The sequence below is a fragment of the Callorhinchus milii genome, unplaced genomic scaffold, assembly GCF_018977255.1.
Source record: "Callorhinchus milii isolate IMCB2004 unplaced genomic scaffold, IMCB_Cmil_1.0 Scaffold52, whole genome shotgun sequence".
NCBI classification, from domain to species: domain Eukaryota; kingdom Metazoa; phylum Chordata; class Chondrichthyes; order Chimaeriformes; family Callorhinchidae; genus Callorhinchus; species Callorhinchus milii.
Genome location: NW_024704793.1, coordinates 173,425 through 182,170, shown reverse-complemented (window position 1 = coordinate 182,170; position 8,746 = coordinate 173,425).

The window sequence follows — 8,746 nt, the reverse complement described above, 5'->3', positions numbered from 1 at the left end:
ATGAAGGAACTCTGAGGGTTGGTGTGACAGCTGCGAGAAGCCATTAATTGGAGTCTGTGTTGGTGACCCATCTTCATACGCCCAACCTGGAACTCACCAGAAAGACAAACAGCTGCTGCATAAATTCCACACTTCCAACTGCTGGAAACATCATTCAAAGGGAAGGGACGTGTGTCCGACCTGCGAACCGCAAGTTGGTGCCAATGCTCTCGTAACATTATATGCTGAGATGCAATGTCCACAGCGGAGCTCAAAGGGACCAAGCACCGAGTGAGGGCACAAACCCGGGCTGGCCAGATGTCAAACGACCAGGCTCCTTGGAGCTGAATTGGGTCCAAGGTGACCTGCCGGGCAACAGAATGTCGGAAACGGGCCTGGCCTCTGCGACAATCTCTAGTCCGGTTCCTAACTCAGATGGGTGGCGGTATTCCAGCGCACTGCTGATGAAAGCAAAGCCCAGCCTGGCCATCATCGAGCCTAGGAGGGGCAGACCATTCCCTGGGGACAGCGAATTCTTCGACTTCACTCCTGCTCTCTCTGTCAACCAAAGGTCTACACGGTATACGGTCTATTCACGATACAGTAGATTACGCATGGCATTTTGAAATGTCTCAAAGATGGGGTAAAGCGTTATCAAAAGCAAGTGTTATTATCATAAGTTTTGTCCTAGCTGGTTAAGGAAAGGGAAAGCTTGATGGATAGATTTATCAATGACACTGTCATTCTAACTGGTTAGTTTGCAGCACACAATCTGGACTTCCCAAGCCTTGGTTCTTTCCAGCATCCACATAATAATTTACGGAGTTAGGTGAGGAGGATGTGTGCCTCCAGGTTGAACGTGTGCAATCCATTCCACCAATTTTTCTGGAATTTCCATATTTATGTCGGATGTATGGATTTGTCAGCTGGGCTTAGATACCCTTAAGCATTTTGATGGGTTTTCGGATGTGTCAGACACACGACTGACCAAAAAAGAATTATAGCCTACATGACATTAACTTCCTGCTACCTGTAAACGCCTCCTCACACTGCTGCCAGTCATCCAACCTACTCTTCAATGAAAAACCCTATTATGCGCAAAATGAAATGCACGTTGTAGGTTTACCAATTCACATCCTTCCTTGTGCTAGCACAGTGTATATCTCTACTAAAATTGCCATTTGCTCTGTGAAATCTAATGCATATCCTTTGCGATTTATTATGTACGTGATTTGTTACTTCAGTCATTAAAGCTGTAAATAATAAACTGGTTTCACTTCTGACTCGACGTTTGTATCCTTTTAACGGAGAAATATCATCTTACATAATTCATTGATATTGTTCATTGAGCTCTCAGCATTACTGGTACAGAACTCTGATGCTATGATTGAATTAATGGCAGTATAGCTTGTGACTGTTTTCACAAGGAATTTGAAATTGACTCGGTTCAGTGCAGGATCAAATCAGATCCCTCCATCTGCCCATCACTTCAAATATCTCATTATGATTATAGATAAATTCATTAAGTGGATCGAAGCCTTCGCAACACGCAACTGCGGCCCGCATCGTATGGTACGATGTGGTCTGCAGTGGTGGAGAGCCTGAGGTTTCGGACAGCTTTAAGGGAACAGTTTTCCAGGCCGGAACACAGTTAATGGGGATTAAACACCGATTCCACATTCGCTTCCACCGACAGCCGTTCGTGATGATCCAACGAGGCAAGCGCTCTCTCAAGACACTGTTGGAATAGTATTGTGCAGACCACCTCGCACAGTGATCCCAGATGTTGCCATTAGGCTTAATGGCTCTAAGCGCTTGGAAATGTCGAGAAGACGTGAAAGGCGCGGTATCAAATGCAAGCATTATTATGATTATTATTATTGTTATTATTATTGTTGTCGTTGTTATTATTATTGTTGTTGTTATTATTATTATTGTTGTCTACCCACCATTGAATCACCGAGATATCACGCCCTCAGGCAAAGTCGAGCAGGGTTTTGAAGTTACCAGGCCATCTGCTTGCACCTTTACCCTCTGGGGCCACCCCGAAAAGCAATCCTAACCTACAGGGTGCGGTAACTGAAACTTGGGAAAGGAAAATGATTCAAAACAACGAAACGATAAATCAGTTTGTGGCCAACAACAATGGAAGGGCGAACGAACAAATGAAGCAATATTTTGATAAAAGCTGCCAAATACAAGACTACCCAGTTCGGCAAACTGTAATAGTGCTCGACTATGGGAAAAAGGACCATAAATTTTCTCAAAAATGGAAGCATCCTTTGCAGATAGTTGACAGAGCAAGTCCATCTGCATACCTTATTCAGTATACAGTAAAAAGGGTCAAAAAGATAGCGAAATGGAACCATATTAAGCAACTGAAAATTTAAAAAAGTGATACTAGATTGTTCTTGCAGAAGCAAACGCTACCAGAAATGATGATACACTGGATCTGCCTCCTGTTAAATATGGGATTCCGTACTGTTGCAGATAAATCACCAAACAGGGAACCATACCGAGCAGTCACCACGCAAGCCTCAGCCCCGTTCGGGACAGAAGAACGGAGGTTTGTGCAAAAGGAGGGTGCCCCATTTGGGGATGCCACTTCCCACACATTCCGAACCTTTGGGACGATCCATGACTCCGACTTGCAACACTGAGTATACTTGTCTCCAGATACGGAAACAATCATTTTTTCACAAAACTAACGCAACCCCCTACACGATGCCCCCATTGGAATGTGGGCTGTTCCGATGCTCGGACCACATCGCATTACTCACTTCAACTTGCGGCGGGATCTGATATTTCCAGGCAGAGGGCGAAACCTTGGGCAAGTTTCCTTACTCCACACAGAGCCTAATAATAATCCCTCCAAAACCAAAGAGAATAATAAATTGGTCATTTTCAATCTACGACTGTTTGTGGGACATTGCTGTGCGCAATTGGCTGCCGCGTTCGCCCACAAATATACAGTCAATTCACTTTAAAGTGTGTTCTGTGAAGCGCTTTGGGACGTCCTCCCGACGTGAAAAGCGCTATATCAAATGCAAGGATTATTATTATTATTATTATTTTTCCATATGTATTTCACGCACACCAAGCGGATAATAATTGTCCGGTCTTCGATCCTGAAGGCATATACCACTCTGGGCCAAGCTCCAGGATCCCAGTAAAGGTACTACCGCGTGAGAAGGGGGAGGCTAAGTGCCCACTTGTTACCGTGGGGTCCATTAATGGTATGGTTGTCGAACAACCGTTTGTCACAGTGTTTACTGATGTACAAACCGAGCATGTGCCGATTGTGCGGCATTTTAACTTAAAACTACCAGCTCCAGCAGCCCCGATCCCGATCCATTCGGCTAGTTCCCTCTGGGAGACCATTTAGTGTCGTTCACCCCAACTAGGCATAAGAGGGAACTAGCGGAAAGGATCGGGATCGGGGCTGCTGGAGCAACAGCAGCCTGGAGTCGGGTTGACATTAAAACAATCATGAGTCATCAAGAGCAGTTTCGAGCCCAACTAAAAGCCATTTCTATCCCTATAAGGGGAGAATACAGAGTAACTCATTCAGTAGAAGCTCATGGCGCTGGACTCGATCTTAGGCTCGATCTCCCGAGCGCTACACCAGATCAACGGTTCAGTAAATTAGTTAACCGATGAGAGTAATGAGCAGTTCAAGTTCTAAACCATCTCAAAAGCTGTTGCATGTGGCACGCTCGGAGCATACCTGCTCGATCACTGTCGACAGCAACTCAATGACATCGACTCTGGCGATCTGCCAGTAGCCGTTTCGCACGATCATATTCGATCATGGTCACCCGAATGATTCGTACCCGATATTCATAAGACAAGGGAGCTTACTAAGGCATTCACGATCCACTCGATGTCCAAAAGATCTGATTTTGGAAGCATCAAGATCCTTCGCATACTGCTCATCATACCCCAGATTCCTATCACACCTCCTTTCCGGTTAAACCGAGTCAAATCTATCGGCGTAATGGAAGATGGAGCTCACAAAGAGCGCACCGGACATTCTCGCATTTTACTGTTGGAGAGAAGCGCAGAATCATGGCGTACGGTCTATATGTCGGGTTGCAACAAGGTGAAGGGATTATGGTTATGCTCTGGTTGTACGTTCCCATCTGAAACTACAGCTTGCGGGTACACCACGGGAGACTCAGACCGATGATATCCCATACGACTCACCTCCAGATGGCAGGGGAAGAATGTGTCTTACCGCGGTTGGGTAGAGTTTTGTGTTGCTACCACTCAGAAACATTTGTCATTAAGCTGATAGAGAAATTGATGAGGCAATTGCACATCTGGGCGATCATAGCTGGTGGGAGACAGTGCATAATGTTGGTGAACAGCTCGATTTGTATCGTATCGTTTGATATTCTTTCAGATTTTTGTTACCATTGTAGTAGTTACAACCTGGTGTAGATTGCGGTCTGTTTAACGACACACTCCAATACAGTCTTTTAATCACTGCTTGTCCATTCCTCATGTTGCCGTTGCCCTCAAGTATCATTGTGAGGTTTCGGAAGCTTGTTCCTTGCCATCAAGACGGGGACTGTTGGATACTCGGGATACATTTTAAAAAATGGAAGACCTGAATGAGGATTGGCTGAATAAGAATGTTCTGGAGAAGGCTGGAGGAACCAGCTATTGGGCACGTACACATTACTGAACGATGAGACCGTATGAACACTTGAATGCAATGATAGATCTCAAGACTAGTTCAGGGAGATAATGGTAACAACGTTATCCCGGTAGAAGCCTCCAAGGATGTGTTGATGGAAATATTATGTATATAACGTACCCGATGAGGTCAGAATCCGAAATTAACACGATTAGTAGTAACATTTGTCTTGTTAGCAACTAGTCACTCGGGACAGCACAAATGGGATGCTGAAGTCTTGAGAATGGTAACTACTCAGAGTAGGGCAAGGGGTCAAGGAAGGAAGAGCATAATTGGCGTTTTGTCAGAGTAAGAGAGTAGGAAGGAAGAAGAGCTGAACAGGGGAAAGTGTCCAGACTCAAGCCTTTATCAACTAGAGAATCGTCCGCCACAGCTACTAGAATTGGGGCAGTATGATTTTTTTGCATTTGTTCTTGTCTACCGTCCTTTAATTCTTGTATTAATAAACACCATACCTCTATGAGGATTGCTGGGTCGTCATGTGAACTCTCGGGATCGGTATATACCAACACCCCCAACCTCTCCAACATGATAACTCCCTCCGCACGGCCGACACCAGCTTGCTTCAGGTCCCCACTTATTCCCGACTCACAATTGGTGAGTGGGCATTCAGAATCTCTGCAGCCACACACTGGAACTCTATCCCGCAATTTCTCAAATATATCCCCTCTTTGGACTCCTTCAAGACACGTCTGAAGACCTTCCTCTTCGATCGTGCCTTTGATCACCCTTCAACGCCCCACATCCACTGCCCTGCTTCCATTTTGTCCCCAATTCCCAGCTCGAGTCCAATTATCCTGCGCCCTGGGACGTCTTTCCAACAAATAGGACGCTACACAACGATCGTTTGCTCTTGTTGTTAACCATGTAAGCGAGGAACCCAAACGGGTCGGGTGAACGTAGCTGGACAAGTCACGGTAAAAGTTTCAAAACACCACTATCAATGACAAACTCAGCGGTTTTGTGTGGTTAGACTCCAAACGTTTGCACAATGCACACGTTGTGGGCTCCAATTCTTGACTGTTGCCAACCTGCGCTTAACAATTTACGGAATTGCATGAGCAGAATGTGTCTCTCCAGGGTGAGAGTGTTTATTGCATTCCAATGATATATCGCTGGGATTTCCACGTGTAGGTGGAATTCTTGGAAATATATGCTGAATTTGGATACTCTTAATAATGGCGATGGTTTGCTGCATGTGTCAGATATCTGGTGAGCAAAGATATTTTGAAAAAAAATTCACCACACTTTCAAGCAGTATATTCCACATTTTAATTCTCCTCGTCTCCCCTCTGGATCCTTTGCCCATCATACTAAATTTAATATAAACATAAACATTGAATAATAAAATTATGGGACTGCAGCCAGGTAACTCTCCAGAGACAGATGGTTTCCGCTCCAGACTGCTAAAAGGAAGGCGTGAAATTGTCGTGACTATAATTAATATTTTTGAATATCAGTAGATATGGGAATTACATAAGCGGATTTCAAAACACAAATGCAACTCAATCTATTTCCTATCTTTGTTGTACTAATTAAACTACGGTGTCTGTCTGCTCTACAAGAGGGATCCCTATAACCTATTGACGTACATACAAGATGTATACCGCATCGGAAAGCTATTGCACCTGCGAGTGACATGGGCAGATTTGTTTCCGCGCTTCTCGTATCGTTTATCAGTTATATACAGTTTTTTGTTATGGCTGTAGTTTCACATTGTGGCCCTCGAATCAAACGGCGCTGTGGCACTGTGCGCCACAGAGCATCGACGGACACACTGCAGTTACACCTGGTGACCGCCGGCGGATGGTGTGGAGGATAGTGCAGCTGATGTGTATCTAACAGGCGATTGTCACTGAGCAAAGGGAGCAGAGGGGTCACTGGGGTTGAAGGAAATCGCAGAGGTAAGTCAGGAAAGGGCTTGAAAGAAGATTCATGGCGGGGACTTTACCACATTTCAAAGTAAAGTATCCAAAGTGTTTAGAAACATTCTACAGACGTGAAGGAAACTGTCAAATAGTGATTTATGTAATTTATGATTTATGTGTTGATCTGACTCAAAATTCTACCGTCTCTCATTTACCCATCACAGCTACTTGACTTGTCCCAACAGCTGCTGTGGCTGATGTTGCTGTTGGTGTGAAGGGGAATAATGTATGAAAGTTCAGGCTGTTTGCTCCACGGTGTGAGAGCAGGAAGCTGCTCACTGACTGACTGCACACGATCACAGCTGCTTCCTGACAATTGTGCTCTGAGTTCCTGCCCCACCTGCAGGCAGCTTGAATCATTCTGTGTGAAGCGACTTTCCAGCCGGAAGACTTTAGATATAAAAAGTAGCAACTTGTTTAGCATTTTGCTAATGTGCTTTTCTGGAACATATACTGTTCTGTCGCATGGACATACAATAATTTACTGTAAACTCGAAGTCTTGAATCGCAATTGCTAAAATAAACCAGAAACAATACAGAAATATAAAGAGACAGAACACTCTCCATCATTTCTATTGTTTGCTAAGTAAAGTTAGCGCCTCTTATTTATTTTTTTAATGCAGGAAATACTACAAGCGATGCATAAAGCGTGGAGTCCTGTAGCTCAGTGGTTAGAGCACTCGCTTTGCAAGTGAGAGACCTGAGTTCAATTCCAGGCAGGGCGAAACCTTGGGCAAGTTTCCTTACTCCACACGCCTAATAATAATAATCCCTCCAAAAAACCAAAAACAATAATTAAATTGGTCATTTTCAATCTACGACTGTTTGTGGGACATTGCTGTGCGCAATTGGCTGCCGCGTTCGCCCACAAATATACAGTCAATTCACTTTACAGTGTGTTCTGTGAAGCGCTTTGGGACGTCCTCCCGACGTGAAAAGCGCTATATCAAATGCAAGGATTATTATTATTATTATTATTATTATAAAATGTGTTGACAAAGGCAGCCAGGCAATAAAAGTGATATAACAAGCTGAGTGTAAGAGGCACTGCACATTATTATCTGGGCGGTTAGGCTGTACATCTCTGCCACCTTACAACAGCGATGTACTGCACAATATTAACTGTCCACTGTTCAAATAATCTAACACATGGTACTATTCCCACATTGAGACTCTGTATAATTACAAATTTTTTGAAATGAACAGCCTAATAAGGCCATAGACATATTTATTTGGGTCGCTGCGAAGAGGGATGAACTGAAACTCAATAAGCCAGGACAAGAATATACATGGAGACGAAGTTAAGAAATGGAATGAGAGAGAATTGCACAGAAGCCATTGCAGTCTCCAGCGACCTTGTCAAATCCTCAAATATAACAGAAAACAATATTATCGTTTGAGCGCGACAGACTTACAATCAACCCGACACACACGAATGGAGAAACACACTTTATTACATATAATTAGACGATCAGTTTCAAATGTTTTAAATAGTTATCATTTTCAAATGATTAATTTTTTGGCCGTTTTCAAAATATGTCGAATGTCGCACTTTTTCGCCAACACATCACCGTGTGACTGATCACCAAGGTTGTCCTCACATTCAGCAAGCAGATACCTTGTTCATGTCATGAAGTGGTGTCTAGAATAACAATCATTGATACACTGCTTTAGAAAACTCTGATTTACATTTTGCTACACAGTCCATGAGAGTATTCCGTAAGGAGGCCACACGGGAGCTGTTCTGTGCCCTTTAGTTAAGAGCCATTGCACTGAATACTTTCTTAGAGTGTGAGATTTATGTTGTATTTTGAGAGATTTGCTGGAAGATAGCAGCTCTTTCCGACGGTTTGCAGTTCCACATGCAGTGCCCCAAAAAGTATTCAGGTATCAGTGTTGGCTGCTCATGTAACTCTGCAGCGGTTTGTTTCAGTTCAGCATTTCAATGTGGAACGGAAGATTTTCACGGGGAATTATCTGTGTTGGTTTCTAATTTTGTTGACCTGAATATCGGAGTCAGATGAATGTTATATTTTACAGCCTTTGTGCTTTGAACATATCTACCGTCACAGAAGTTTCTCTCTTCACACCAATGGGTACCGTTCACCGTTGAGGCAGAGGTAAGTTCACATCCCAA